Source organism: Ambystoma mexicanum, chromosome 12 (genome assembly GCF_040938575.1).
Source record: "Ambystoma mexicanum isolate Mex_15411 chromosome 12, UKY_AmexF1_1, whole genome shotgun sequence".
Lineage (NCBI taxonomy): Eukaryota > Metazoa > Chordata > Amphibia > Caudata > Ambystomatidae > Ambystoma > Ambystoma mexicanum.
The window spans coordinates 1156685922-1156701053 of NC_090936.1; positions in this window are offsets into that span (position 1 = coordinate 1156685922).

The window sequence follows — 15132 nt, forward strand, 5'->3', positions numbered from 1 at the left end:
GGTGAGGTCACTGCTAGAACATGGTAAAGTTTTTCATGTGTGGTTGGAGATGGTGCAGTGAAAAGTCACGCGGTGTGGGGACTGGGTGCAATGTTTGCGTACTGTCAGTAAGGAAGAGGGTATGGTTGTGACCATTTTGTGGGTAGGTTGGCAGTGACACAATACTTTCTGAGTCGGAGTGGGTAATACCATAGTATGTGAATGAAAGGGCGTAGGGCTGCCAGGAACAGTGTAATGTTTGTAGATTTTGGTTACTGTTGGATTTTACGCTGTATAGCTCCTTTGCGGTGTGGAGGTTGAGTAGGAGTGCTGGTGCCAGTGGTGCATATGTGCATAGTGGTAGTTGGTGACATGCTGTCATGCCTGGTTGCATTACGGTGCGGGGAATGTGTGCAAGGAACACAGCCACTGCAGCAATGCAGGTTTGACAGTGCATCAGGCACAGGGTGGTGATCATTGGACAATGGGTGTGGAGCACATTGTAGACGTGCTACAGCAGCACAAGTGAGTTGAAAAGCCTGTCTTGTGCGTTCCATGGTTGTGGTGATAGTTGCAACGTGCTCCAATATTTGGTGTACGGCAGGAGATGGTGCAGTGAGAAGTTGTGCAGTGTGGCCACAGTGTGCAGTGTTTATATAATGTGAGTATGGAAGAGGGTATGGTTGAAGTGTAGCTTGTATGTGCTTGGTTGCTCTGCTATGTGCAGATTTATTGAAGTAGGCCCAATGTTGTGAAGATGTTGTGCTTAGGTTGCCAGTGACACAATACTTTGTGAATTGCAGTGGATAGGGGTGGTGCAGGCTGCGTATGTTTGTGGATTCTGCTAATTGTGACACGTTTTCATGAATGGGTGTTTTATGGTGCGGGGGAGTTGAGTAGAAGTGCTGCTACGTATGTTACCTTTTTTGCATAATGTTAGCTGCCCACATGGTCGCATGCATGGATCCATAGTGTTGTGGTGAGTGTGGGCAAGGGCTGCACTGTTGTGTGCATGGCCAAAGGTGTGCTAGGTGTGCCTCAGGATCTTTGTGGATGCTGCAATCGTGCATTCTTTAGCAGAAGTTTCTGGTGGAGGGGCTTTGGAATCAAATAGAACGTGCACTGAGAGTGTTTAACAGTAAATATGGAGTGGTGTACAGAAATGATAGTGTGCAATGCAGAGGTTGTGTATATGATTGCTGCATGCGTGTTTGAAAATTTGACAGCACCCAATGAGGGAGTGCTGCAAAAATTCCAGTGCAAAGTATTGTGTCTGCTGTACTGGGCCGTGGCCCTCACTGTAGATTGGAAAGTGCACGTGCCACATCCTGCCATTATGAGCATGGTGGCCATGGAAATGGAATTGTGGGAAATAGGCAATTAGGTGTTTAGGGTGTGGTGGACCGCAAGGGGCGGTACCATTTCTTCCCAATACTGTGTCGTGAGGTTGGTCAAGATGGAGAGACTCACAGTGCTTATCATCGGTGACACCTTTGTGCGCCATCTGCACAGGTGTTGTGTGCAAAGGAGCGTTGCTGCTAATTTCGGCTTGGAAGGAGTGGACGCTTTCTGGGCCTGTCAGGGTGACTGAAGTTTCGGCGGGATGGTTCGCCTTTGCATATATGTGGCCTCCGTCACGAACGTAGACTTTTTCTTGATGCACTATGGAAGTCTACATTTGGGTTACATGTCGTGTGGGCGTTTAATCCGTCACCTGAAGAGGTTGCTAAACAGAGTGATGCAGATTTTTCCTACTGGCAAGGCCGTTTTCTCACGCATAACACCAAGAGGAGTATGAGCCCATGCCGGTGTAATTTGTCCTCAGCCAGTGGTCAGAAGGTGTGTTATAAACAGAAGTATGTGTGAATTTATGCAGACTTCTGGCATGTTCTCCACCCACTATGAGATCATGAGGTCGCAAAATATGCAGTAGTTCCAATAGAAATGGCATTTATTTGAGCACCATTGGCAATGCTGTTTTCTTTTACGCTGTGCAAGAAGCATTGACCAGAATGTGGTATAAATGTGAGGAGAGGGAAACAGAAACACATATAAAGAGAAAAAAGAAAAAAAGTGGCTTGCACGCACGACAAAAAGAAAAAAAAACCTTTATACATCTACGATGGAAGACCCATCCCCTACCCAGCTTGATATTGCTTCAAGGTGCTTTTCTCATATATACCACCAAGATTACTATGCACCTATTCCAATGATTGCTGTCGCCAGCTAGAGGTCGGAAAGGGTATCATCAACAGAAGCATGTATACTTTTTGTCAGTTCGTGGGATGTTCTTCTGCAACAATGACCCCATCAGTTGTGGAAATGCAGAGTTGTTTAAGAAAATGGCATTTTGTTGTCGTCCATTGGTAATGCAGTTTTCTTTTCTCGTCTACAGGATGCGTTGAAGAGTTTACTGTAATAATGTGAGCACAAAAAAACACAAAATCAAATAAAAACCGAAAAAAGGTGTTTCTCTAAAAGCATCTACCAAAAAAAAGCTATTTTCAGAGCTGCCCCTTAAAATGAACTCCCCCTACCCTGGTTGCAATTTATTCCCCCACGCTGCACGCAGCACGAAAGCCACATCTGGGAACTTTCAGGATGGCGGTAATGGAAATGGTACTGTGGAGGCAGAGGGATTGCGCAATAACGTTTCTGGGTGTGGTGTGTACGCAGAGGAATGTTGTACAGAACTGATACTGTTACATGGGGAGCTCTTCAATGTTATTGGTGGATGCGTGTGCAACTTTTTTAACAGTACGCAATGACAGCGTGCTGGAAAGAAGACAGTAGAAAGGGAAGAACTAATGTGTCTACTTTATTGGGGCATGCCCCCCGGTGTCCTTGGGGAAATGCACATGCACATGCTCCCGGTTTCAGCTTGCTATCCATGACATTGGGACAGTGGGGGCTATGACAACTGCGGGTGTGGGTCACAGGAAGGGCCGTTCTTAATTTTCTACATTACCATGCGCACTGAGCTGGAGTGACATGGTTGCATTTACTAGCAAATGCAATGTAACACAGCCCATTTGGTCCAACATCACTTACATGCCAAACCTATGTAGCCTGCTACTGTGTTCTGAAAAGCTGCAAACAGATTATGGAGCAGCTTTGGGGTGTGGCCTTTTGTAGGGCTGCTGTGGAGTACTTGCACCCGTAAAACAGACCTACATTGTTCAAAAACCTAAATGCATGTACAATGGCCCATTGTGGTGTGTTTGTAAGCGTGTACTTTCTGAAAAACACTCCCGACATTCCTGAACACTGTACTTTGCAGCGTGGGTGCGGTCGCATGGTGATGTCGCCACTGCTCTCCTTTCGAACGGCTGTCCTATGTTTTGGGTGGAATACGTTGTGCGCATGTGCATACCATTGCCACTTCTATACTGAATAATAGGGTGCCATACGTGTGGCGAGCATTTGGGAGACGCTGGCTGTTTATAGGGTATAGCAAATGGGATGTTTATCTGTATAGGTACCTGTAGGCTGTGGGTGGGCACTGCAACCTAATTAACGTTCGTTCTCATATGCTGCACAGTGGCAGTGTTACCAGGACACAGAGGAACAGATACACATGAGTGTACTTGCACAACGGCCAAATGTCCCCTCCCACACATCATCGTAGGTGGAGGACGACATGCGGACATACGGAGCATGCTGGCGTCATACGGATGCCTCCATTGTCATTGTGGATAGGCCGGGCAACTGTGGTGTCTGTACAACACCTACCTTTTCCTTAATTGCAGTCATCCCAACGAGGTCTGTGTGCCGCTGAGTGAGAACGGCATTTCAACAAAAAAACCATATTACATATACACGTAACAACCTTTCACTTATTAACGTTTACTTGTACATATTCATGCACACCATTAGCAAAGGAAAGGGGTAGCATAAGTGTTTACCTATTATGGGGAATTGGGGATTTCCTCAAGTTGGTTGTGAGGGGAGGAAGACATTGAGGTATCACCTATTGCTCGAATTCATCTTTACTGCCAAATACGTATACTCATTTGTTGGGGGAATAGTTGAATATAACATCTTTAAGGTGAGAATCGACTTAATGATCATGTCCAATTTAAAAGAAGCAGATGTACCTCTAATTACAATAATTATCTTTAGGAATAAATAAACGAAGAAGAAACATAACTATTAGAAAAAAGGACCTAAAACTACGCCAAATAGATGGAATGACGTCATTGTGAATATAAACTCACGTGTGATCCAGCCAATAACAGATGGAAGGAGGTTCCAATCAAGGAGGAAGACGAGGCTGCATGAAGAAGCATCCCCGTGTAGAAGCAACAACAGGAGTAGGGGAGAGTGAGGACGCAGCGCTCACTAACGAAGCAGAGGACTTTTAAGTACCCCGGGAAAAGTACGCAGGAGCAGAAATTCCTACGCAACGCACGTAAACAAAACGTACCCTTGAGAACCTCAGGAAAAGAACGCTGAAGCGGTAACTCATAACCGCGGGAGACTACGCGGGAAGAGGAGACGAACGACTGGTGCCAACAGCAAAGATAAGACAGATAACATCCCTTCAACCCTTGAAAACGGCCCTAAATTGAAATTAACTGTTGGAATACATAGGAGACATAATACTTAGCAATTTCATCTAATGAATTTTCAATGTGTCAACCCCACAAGGTATTAAAGTCTGGAACAGAGTTGTACCTGCCTGAGCCATCAACAAGCCCCCTGATCAAGGCCAATAAAAGAGGTCCTGACTGATAGACTCTAGAAGAGGAACAGACAATCTTCCTTAGATTAAAGATCGTGAAAATTGCAAAAGAGGACAAACGTAGAATGAGGTAATATTTCAAACGGAGATATCAAGATCAAACCCAATGGAAGTATGATGTTGGGATTATAACCTAATATAATACCACTCTAATTTCATTTTATTATATAGGGACTGGGATATCAAAAATTAATTCCATAACAACCAAATAGAGGAGAGGAACAGATACGGCAGCAATAGAGTTTACAGCTACCCACATCAGGAAGATTACTCCCTCTGCAGGTAATGGAGTCAATTGTCTAGCCCTATTATTTACAATCTAGGCACAAAAGTCTATCATATGTGCATGGAAAGAGGGCTCCCTAGCAGGGAGAGAAAATAATGCCAAACACATGACAGTGTGACTGCGTTTCACTAACAAGTATGCAAAAGTGGAGAAAAAGAGAAAGACGATAGGGACGATTGTACTCATCGACAAATGTAATCAAAACTTTGAAAAAATGTATGATTTATACTACATTAAAAGAGTGGTGAATAATAAAGCCCTCTGTATTCCTTGTGTTTCCACAGAACATCATCCAGAAATCGACCTAGAGCTATAACTAAAAGGGATAAGAAAGGAACCCTAGAAGTCTGGCGAAATCCAAGAATAAGGAACAATTTGAAAACAAAGATTGTTTTTATCTAGTGTGTTTTTCTTCCCCTGAAAAATTTCCTGTAAAGTAGTGTGTTAGTTGGTAATGAGGAATGAAACATGTCGGGTATGTTTGTTTGAGGAATGAATGAATGGATGAATGATGAACCATCGGTGCTAAATAATGGAGATACTAATAGACAGTATTCTGCAATAACTAAAACCGTGATTGAGTATCCCATGGTGTGATTAAAAACAATAACACATTAGATCTAAAATGAATTGCTTTTGGGAGATGTACCATAGGAAATGATTGCCACCCTAGAAGGCAAATTGTTGTCGTATGCAATGATCTACAAAATAATTGAAAAGAAAAAATTGATTGTTCTCACATATAATGAAATATGTATTTTTTATGAGTGAAATGAAGATACTGTATATTTTTATATGAAAATAAAATTGTGATATTTTTTGATACAAAATTCTCTGTAGTATGTCAAAATTTTATTGGGTAAAGACATGCACTTATGGTCATTAGCTGGATGAGTAGTGGAAAGCAAGGGACCTTTTGCACATTTAATACTATATTGGCGGCAGTGTTTCGAAGAGGGCTGTTGCATAAAGGTCCAAGACAAAAATGTAAGTCAAAAACATCTGGTCTCTCGAATTTGTGCATCACCTTAACGTCTCCCATCACACAGATTTTGAGGGGATGGCGCCCTTTAACATGGGGAAGGGGTACACGTGCAGGTCTGCTAGAGCTGTTTCATTTTGTCAATAATACACCCTTGTACGCAACCTTTCAGCCGGCACAATTTTTTCACTTTGGCTTCCTTTGCTATGGCCGTATGCTGTTGTGGAAGGGTTGCCAATTATTCTGCCTTGCTTTCCTTTCCAATATGTTCTCTCACAGAAAAGAAAATGTGTTTGCTGTACATATAGCAATATATGTTACATAATGTACGCTTCACAGTACTGTGCGTGCCAATGGGGTTAGTAGTGCAAGTCATTGCGTCATGAGAGGAATTTTCTTCCACCAAGTCTAAGGTGCTTGAGATTGCTCCGTAATAAATGAGACATCATGCTTTTCTACTATTGTTTACTGCAGCACCTATGCTTACTACATTGTAGTGGCGTTCTGGTCTTGGTACTGTCCACTCCGTACTCTCTGAAAACACGTTGTTAAAGGGATGTTATGGTTAAGTTATGCTACTAAAAAACTATCACCTTTACTGAAAACTCTATGTTAAAGCAACGTTTTGGTTACAGTGCCCTACTGAAAACCTATGAAATTTACTAACAAAAAACATTGTTAAAGGGACGTTATGGTTAAGTTGCACTAGCAAAAACCTATGAAATTCAATGGAAAAACGTAGATACAGGGACGTTATGGTTACAGGTGAAACCGAAACAAAATGAAATTCGCCAGTTATGGCAAGCTAAGCAACCATAACTTGTGCCACCAGCGTGCACTGCAAGGAATAATACCCATGACATTAAGAGGGTAATTCATAGAAATTCGCACAAAAATTGCGCATGCGGCTGGCGCACAGTGTCCCCGTGCGATACACTGCGCCAGTCGCGTGCGAAAAAATCCTTTTCATCGCACAGCGTATTCATGGATTTTAGCCTCCGAAATCAGCCGTGGCGCAGAGTGGCGCAGCGACCCTGCAGCAGCGCCAGTTACGCCCCCAAGAACGCCCTCGCGCAAGGAAAAGCCTTCACAATCCCCAAATCATCGCAAAGGGCTGCGCTAACCCTGGACCAGTTCACAGGGCTGGCAAACCGCAAACGCCAAGCAGGGAACGTGTATTTCAGTGGTTCGCGGGAAGTCCCACACGCGATTGTCCTGGGTACGTGTACATTAGGGGTGCGTGGGAAGTAACACATGCTATTCCATCAGGGCACGTGTATTCCAGGGGTGCGCGGGAAGTATCACACGCAAAAGCAGCAGGGTACGTGTATTTCAGGGGTGCGCGGGAAGTATCACACGCGATTCCATCAGGGTACGTGTATTCCAGGGGTGCGTGGGATGTATCACACGCAAAAGCAGCATGGTACGTGTATTTCAGGGGTGCGCAGGAAGTATCACACGCGATTCCATCAGGGTACGTGTATTCCAGGGGTGCGTGGGGAGCACCACACGTGAATTGCACATGTGGGTCCTCCCAGGTGTTCCCTCTACACCCTCCACGGCCCATGCAGGTGGCCCACACCACAGGGGCCTACCCTGCACATGTCCCGCAGGCACCCCATCCACCATGGCCATGCCCCCCAGCCAACCCAAATGTCACCTTGCACTACTGCCCACCAACGCATGTCCCCCTGCACCCCCAGCCACCAGGGGCAGCCTCCACCAGGCCCCCACTCATGTCTCCCACCACCCCCACCCCCCAGCATCCAGGGGCAGCCTCCACCAGGCCCCCACTCAAGTCCCCTATCACCCCCACCCCCCAGCAGTGCAGGGGCAGCCTCCACCAGGCCCCCACTCATGTCTCCCACCACCCCCACCCCCCAGCCACCAGGGGCAGCCTCCACCAGGCCCCCACTCATGTCTCCCATCACCCCCACCCCCCAGCAGTGCAGGGGCAGCCTCCACCAGTCCCCCACTCATGTCTCCCACCACCCTCACCCCCCAGCAGTGTAGGGGCAGCCTCCACCAGGCCCACACTCATGTCTCCCACCACCCCCACCCCTCAGCAGTGCAGGGGCAGCCTCCACCAGGCCCCCACTCAAGTCCCCTATCACCCCCACCCCCAGCAGTGCAGGGGCAGCCTCCACCAGGCCCCCACTCAAGTCCCCTATCACCCCCACCCCCCAGCAGTGCAGGGGCAGCCTCCACCAGTACCCCACTCATGTCTCCCACCACCCCCACCCCCCAGCATCCAGGGGCAGCCTCCACCAGGCCCCCACTCATGTCTCCCACCACCCCCAGCCACCAGGGTCAGCCTCCACCAGGCCCCCACTCAAGTCCCCTATCACCCCCACCCCCCAGCAGTGCAGGGGCAGTCTCCACCAGGCCCCCACTCAAGTCCCCTATCACCCCCACCCCCCAGCAGTGCAGGGGCAGCCTCCACCAGGCCCCCACTCAAGTCCCCTATCACCCCCAACCCCCAGCAGTGCAGGGGCAGCATCCACCAGGCCCCCACTCATGTCTCCCACCACCCCCACCCCCAGCATCCAGGGGCAGCCTCCACCAGGCCCCCAACCATGTCTCCCACCACCCCCACCCCCCAGCAGTTGCGGGGCAGCCTCCACCAGGCCCCCACTCATGTCTCCCACCACCCCCACCCCCCAGCCAACAGGGGCAGCTTCCACCAGGCCCCCACTCATGTCTCCCAGCACCCCCACCCCCCAGCCACCAGGGGCAGCCTCCACCAGGCCCCCACTCAAGTCCCCTATCACCCCCACCCCCCCAGCAGTGCAGGTGCAGCCTCCACCAGGCCCCCACTCAAGTCCCCTATCACCCCCACCCCCAGCAGTGCAGGGGCAGCCTCCACCAGGCCCCCACTCATGTCTCCCACCACCCCCACCCCCGAGCATCCAGGGGCAGCCTCCACCAGGCCCCCACCCATGTCTCCCACCACCCCCACCCCCCAGCAGTGCAGGGGCAGCCTCCACCAGGCCCCCACTCATGTCTCCCACCACCCCCACCCCCCAGCAGTGCAGGGGCAGCCTCCACCAGGCCCCCACTCAAGACCCCTATCACCCCCACCCCCCAGCAGTGCAGGGGACGCCTCCACCAGGCCCCCACTAAAGTCCCCTATCACCCCCACCCCCCAGCAGTGCAGGGGCAGACTCCACCAGGCCCCCACTCAAGTCCCCTATCACCCCCACCCCCCAGCAGTGCAGGGGCAGCCTCCACCAGGCCCCCACTCATGTCTCCCACCACTCCCACCCCCCAGCATCCAGGGGCAGCCTCCACCAGGCCGCCACCCATGTCTCCCACCACCCCCACTCCCCAGCAGTGCAGGGGCAGCCTCCACCAGGCCCCCACTTATGTCTCCCACCACCCCCACCCCCCAGCAGTGCAGGGGCAGCCTCCACCAGGCCCCCACTCAAGTCCCGTATCGCCCCTACCCCCCAGCAGTGCAGGGGCAGCCTCCACCAGGCCCCCACTCAAGTCCCCTATCACCCCCACTCCACAGCAGTGCAGGGGCAGCCTCCACCAGGCCCCCACTCATGTCTCCCACCACCCCCACCCCCCAGCATCCAGGGGCAGCCTCCACCAGGCCCCCACTCAAGTCCCCTATCACCCCCACCCCCCAGCCACCAGGAGCAGCCTCCACCAGGCCCCCACTCATGTCACCAACCACCCACACCCGCCAGCCTCCAGAGGCAGCCTCCACCAGGCCCCCACTCAAGTCCCCTATCACCCCCAGCAGTGCAGGGGCAGCCTCCACCAGGCCCCCACTCATGTCTCCCACCACCCCACCCCCCAGCAGTGCAGGGGCAGCATCCACCAGGCCCACACTCATGTCTCCCACCACCCCCACCCCCCAGCATCCAGGGGCAACCTCCACCAGGCCCCCACCCATGTCTCCAACTACCCCCACCCCCCAGCAGTGCAGGGGCAGCCTCCACCAGGCCCCCACTCATGTCTCCCACCACCCCCACCCCCAGCCACCAGGGGCAGCCTCCACCAGGCCCCCACTCAAGTCCCCTATCACCCCCACCCCCCAGCAGTGCAGCGGCAGCCTCCACCAGGCCCCCACTCATGTCTCCCACCACCCCCACCCCCAGCAGTGCAGGGGCAGCCTCCACCAGGCCCCCACTCAAGTCCCCTATCACCCCCACCCCCCAGCAGTGCAGGGGCAGCCTCCACCAGGCCCCCACTCAAGTCCCCTATCTGTAACGCTCACCTGATTCCCACGGAGGCGCTGGTCTAGGCAGGAAGGTGTCTGTGACTCGAAAGGTGATGTGCAGGACTCGGTTGGCTTCTGGGGCTGAACCTCTTCGCACTGTGTGTCGAACTCGAAGGGTGAGATTTCTGCAGGTGAGAGAATATGGGGGTTAATGATCTGGGCAGCTGAGTGTCTCTCTCTCTCTCTCTCTATTCCCAACTTCCCCGTAGAATCCCCCAGGTCAACGTGCTCACCTTAGATAGGTGAATGCTGGGCTCTCCATCTGCGTCTGGTGCAGGGTGCCATTGCCAGTTCCTTCACTGGGTACAACGTAGGCCTCTTAAAATCAGAGGATCGCTACCGCCGTTAACTGCATGAGCGGTGAGTTTCCGGACACCTTTTGTCCTTAAGTCTTTAGGTGCGAGGGCACTTTTATGTAGATCAGGGTTTGGTATAATGCTTTCTCCTATTTGTTTTGCAGGGCTCTGGAGATAGAAGAAGGTGTGCAGGGAGCCGAAGCTGGAGCCAGAGCCTTGGAATGGGAATGAAGCGCTTGGAAATGCGTGAGTAAATGCAAGCGCTCTAACTGTTTCTTTTCTCTTACAGCTGCGGGTTCGTGCTGAAGAGATGCTGGAAAACGCCGGAGTATTTGCAGGCGTCCTATTATGGCGAGCGCGATGGGTGTAAGCAAATACCTGTCTAATGTCTCTCCTTTTGTCTTTCAGGTGCCGGATTGCAGCGTGGGAGACCCAGAATGCCGGTAAGAAATAACTATGCCTTTGTTTTCACAGGCGGAGATGCAGCGTGATGAAATGGACGCTGCCGATGGATCGGGTGAGTAATGCGCTTCGTATGAAGGTTGCCGTGCTAACCTGTAGTTTCTTATTTTGCAGGTGCTGCTGAAGACTGGATGCGGGGATGGTGAGTATTGTTCTTGCAGGTTCTGCTGAAGACTGGATGCAGGAATGGTAAGTATTGTTCTTGCAGGTTCGGGCCCGGATAGAAGAAAAGCTGGAACAGACTCGGTGAGCGTTCTGCTGCAGATGCAGAATAACGCGAAGCACGTTTCATCAATCGGGTGTGGTTTAAATAGCCTTGGAGTGCTGAGGCATCTTCCTCCACGGCCCCGCCTAGGTAAGAAAAGAGTTCCTGTTCCAGAAGAGTTCCAGTGTTGTATCCAGGGAGTGGAGCTTGCCCCACCCAGGTAAGAAAGTAGTTCCGGCTTACTGAGGATTCCTATGCAGCTGGTAAGTAAGCAGCATGGTCTGCTGCAGGTAAGTCCACCCAAGCATCTTCATATAGATTATGAGCCCGGCGCTTCCAGTGCTGGGACCAATGGCATTGATGAGCCTGGCGCCAGCGGTGCCAGGACAAGGTCCCAGTGGGGACCGGCTGGTGCCTAGGATTAAGGTTAGGGGCCTGCTTCCAAGGACGTTGGGCTGGTCCTGGCTCCTTGGAAGCAGTGATCATGACACTATCACCCCCACTCCCCAGCAGTGCAGGGGCAGCCTCCACCAGGCCCCCACTCATGTCTCCCACCACCCCCACCCCCCAGCATCCAAGGGCAGCCTCCACCAGGCCCCCACCCATGTCTCCCACCACCCCCACCCCCCAGCAGTGCAGGGGCAGCCTCCACCAGGCCCCCACTCATGTCTCCCACCCCCCCCCAGCCACCAGGGGCAGCCGCCACCGGGCCCCCACTCATGTCTCCCACCACCCCCACCCCCCAGTCACCAGGGGCAGCCTCCACCAGGCCCCCACCCATGTCTCCCACCACCCCCACCCCCCAGCCACCAGGGGCAGCCTCCACCAGGCCCCCACTCAAGTCCCCTATCACCCCCACCCCACAGCAGTGCAGGGGCAGCCTCCACCAGGCCCCCACTCAAGTCCCCTATCACCCCCACCCCCAGCAGTGCAGGGGCAGCCTCCACCAGGCCCCCACTCATGTCTCCCACCACCCCCACCCCCCAGCAGTGCAGGGGCAGCCTCCACCAGGCCCCCACTCATGTCTCCCACCATCCCCACCCCCCAGCAGTGCAGGGGCAGCCTCCACCAGGCCCCCACTCAAGTCCCCTATCACCCCCACCCCCCAGCAGTGCAGGGGCAGCCTCCACCAGGCCCCCACTCAAGTCCCCTATCACCTCCACCGCCCCAGCAGTGCAGGGGCAGCTTCCACCAGGCCCCCACTCAAGTCCCCTATCACCCCCACGCCCCAGCAGTGCAGGGGCAGCCTCCACCAGGCCCCCGCTCATGTATCCCACCACCCCCACCCCCCAGCATCCAGGGGCAGCCTCCACCAGGCACCCACCCATGTCTCCCACCACCCCCACCCCCCAGCAGTGCAGGGGCAGCCTCCACCAGGCCCCCACTCATGTCTCCCACCACCCCCACCCCCAGCCACCAGGGGCAGCCTCCACCGGGCCCCCACTCATCCTTCCCACCACCGCCACCCCCCAGCCACCAGGGGCAGCCTCCACCAGGCCCCCACTCATGTCTCCCACCACCCCCACCCCCCAGCCACCAGGGGCAGCCTCCACCAGGCCCCCACTCAAGTCCCCTATCACCCCCACCCCCAGCAGTGCAGGGGCAGCCTCCACCAGGCCCCCACTCAAGTCCCCTATCACCCCTACCCCCCAGCATCCAGGGGCAGCCTCCACCAGGCCCCCACTCATGTCTCCCACCACCCCCACCCCCCAGCAGTGCAGGGGCAGCCTCCACCAGGCCCCCACTCAAGTCCCCTATCACCCCCACCCCCCAGCATCCAGGGGCAGCCTCCACCAGGCCCCCACTCATGTCTCCCACCACCCCCACCCCCCAGCAGTGCAGTGGCAGCCTCCACCAGGCCCCCGCCCATGTCTCCCACCACCCCCACCCCACAGCAGTGCAGGGGCAGCCTCCACCAGGCCCCCACTCATGTCTCCCACCCCCCCCACCCCCAGCCACCAGGGGCAGCCTCCACCAGGCCCCCACTCATGTCTCCCACCACCCCCACCCCCCAGCCACCAGGGGCAGCCTCCACCAGGCCCAGCCTCCACCAGGCCCCCACTCATGTCTCCCACCACCCCCACCCCCCAGCAGTGCAGGGGCAGCCTCCACTAGGCACCCACTCATGTTGCCCACCACCCCGACCGCCCAGCAGTGTAGGGGCAGCCTCCACCAGGCCCCCCCTCAAGTCCCCTATCCCCCCCACCCCCCAGCCATCAGGGGCTGCCTCCACCGGGCCCCCACTCATGTCTCCCACCACCTCCACCCCCCAGCCACCAGGGGCAGCCTCCACCAGGCCCCCACTCATGTCTACCACCACCCCCACCCACCAGCAGTGCAGGGGCAGCCTCCACCAGGCCCCACTCATGTCTCCCACCACCCCCGCCCCCCAGCAGTGCAGGGGCACCCTCCACCAGGCCCCCACTCATGTCTCCCACCACCCCCACCCCCCAGCAGTGCAGGGGCTGCCTCCACCAGGCCCCCACTCATATCTCCCACCACCCCCACCCCCCAGCAGTGCAGGGGCAGCCTCCACCAGGCCCCCACTCATGTCTCCCACCACCCCCACCCCCCAGCCACCAGGGATAGCCTCCACCAGGCCCCCACACATGTCTCCCACCACCCCCACCCCCCAGCAGTGCAGGGGCAGCCTCCACCAGGCCCCCACTCATGTCTCCCCCACCCCCCAGCCACCAGGGGCAGCCTCCAACAGGCCCCCACTCATGTCTCCCACCACCCCCACCACCCAGCAGTGCAGGGGCACCCTCCACCATGCCCCCATTCATGTCTCCCACCACCCCCACCCCCCAGCCACCAGGGGCAGCCTCCACCAGGCCTCCACTCATGTCTCCCACCACCCCCACCGCCCAGCAGTGCAGGGGCACCCTCCACCAGGCACCCACTCATGTCTCCCACCACCCCCACCCCCCAGCAGTGTAGGGGCAGCCTCCACCAGGCCCCCACTCACATCCCCTATCACCCCCAACCCCCAGCCACCAGGGGCAGCCTCCACCGGGCCCCCACTCATGTCTCCCACCACCCCACCCCCCAGAAGTGCAAGGGCAGCCTCCACCAGGCCCCCACTCATGTCTCCCACCACCCCCCAGCCACCAGGGGCAGCCTCCACCAGGCCCCCACTCACGTCCCCTATCACCCCCACCCCCCAGCAGTGCAGGGGCAGCCTCCACCAGGCCCCCACTCAAGCCCCCTCTCACCCCCTCCCCCCAGCAGTGCAGGGGCAGCCTCCACCAGGCCCCCACTCATGTCCCCCACCACCCCAACCCCCCAGCCACCAGGGGCAGCCTCCACCGGGCCCCCACTCATGTTTCCCACCCCCACCCCCCAGCAGTGCAGGGTCAGCCTCCACCAGGCCCCCACTCAAGTCCCCTAGCACCCCCACCCCCCAGCATCCAGGGGCAGCCTCCACCAGGCCCCCACTCATGTCTCCCACCACCCCCACCCCCCAGCAGTGCAGGGGCAGCCTCCACCAGGCCCCGACCCATGTCTCCCACCACCCCCACCCCCCAGCAGTGCAGGGGAAGCCTCCACCATGCCCCCACTCATGTCTCCCACCATCCCCACCCCCCAGCCACCAGGGGCAGCCTCCACTGGGCCCCCACTCATGTCTCCCACCACCCCCACCCCCCAGGGGCAGCTTCCACCAGGCCCCCACTCATGTCACCCACCACCCCCACCCGCCAGCCTCCAGGGGCAGCCTCCACCAGGCCCCCACTCAAGTCCCCTATCACCCTCACCCCCCAGCAGTGCAGGGGCAGCCTTCACCAGGCCCCCACTCATGTCTCCCACCACCCCCACCCCCCAGCCACAAGGGGCAGCCTCCACCAGGCCCCCACTCATGTCTCCCACCCCCCCACCCCCCAGCAGTGCAGGGGCAGCCTCCACCAGGACCCCACTCATGTCTCCCACCAACCCCACCCCCCAGCAGT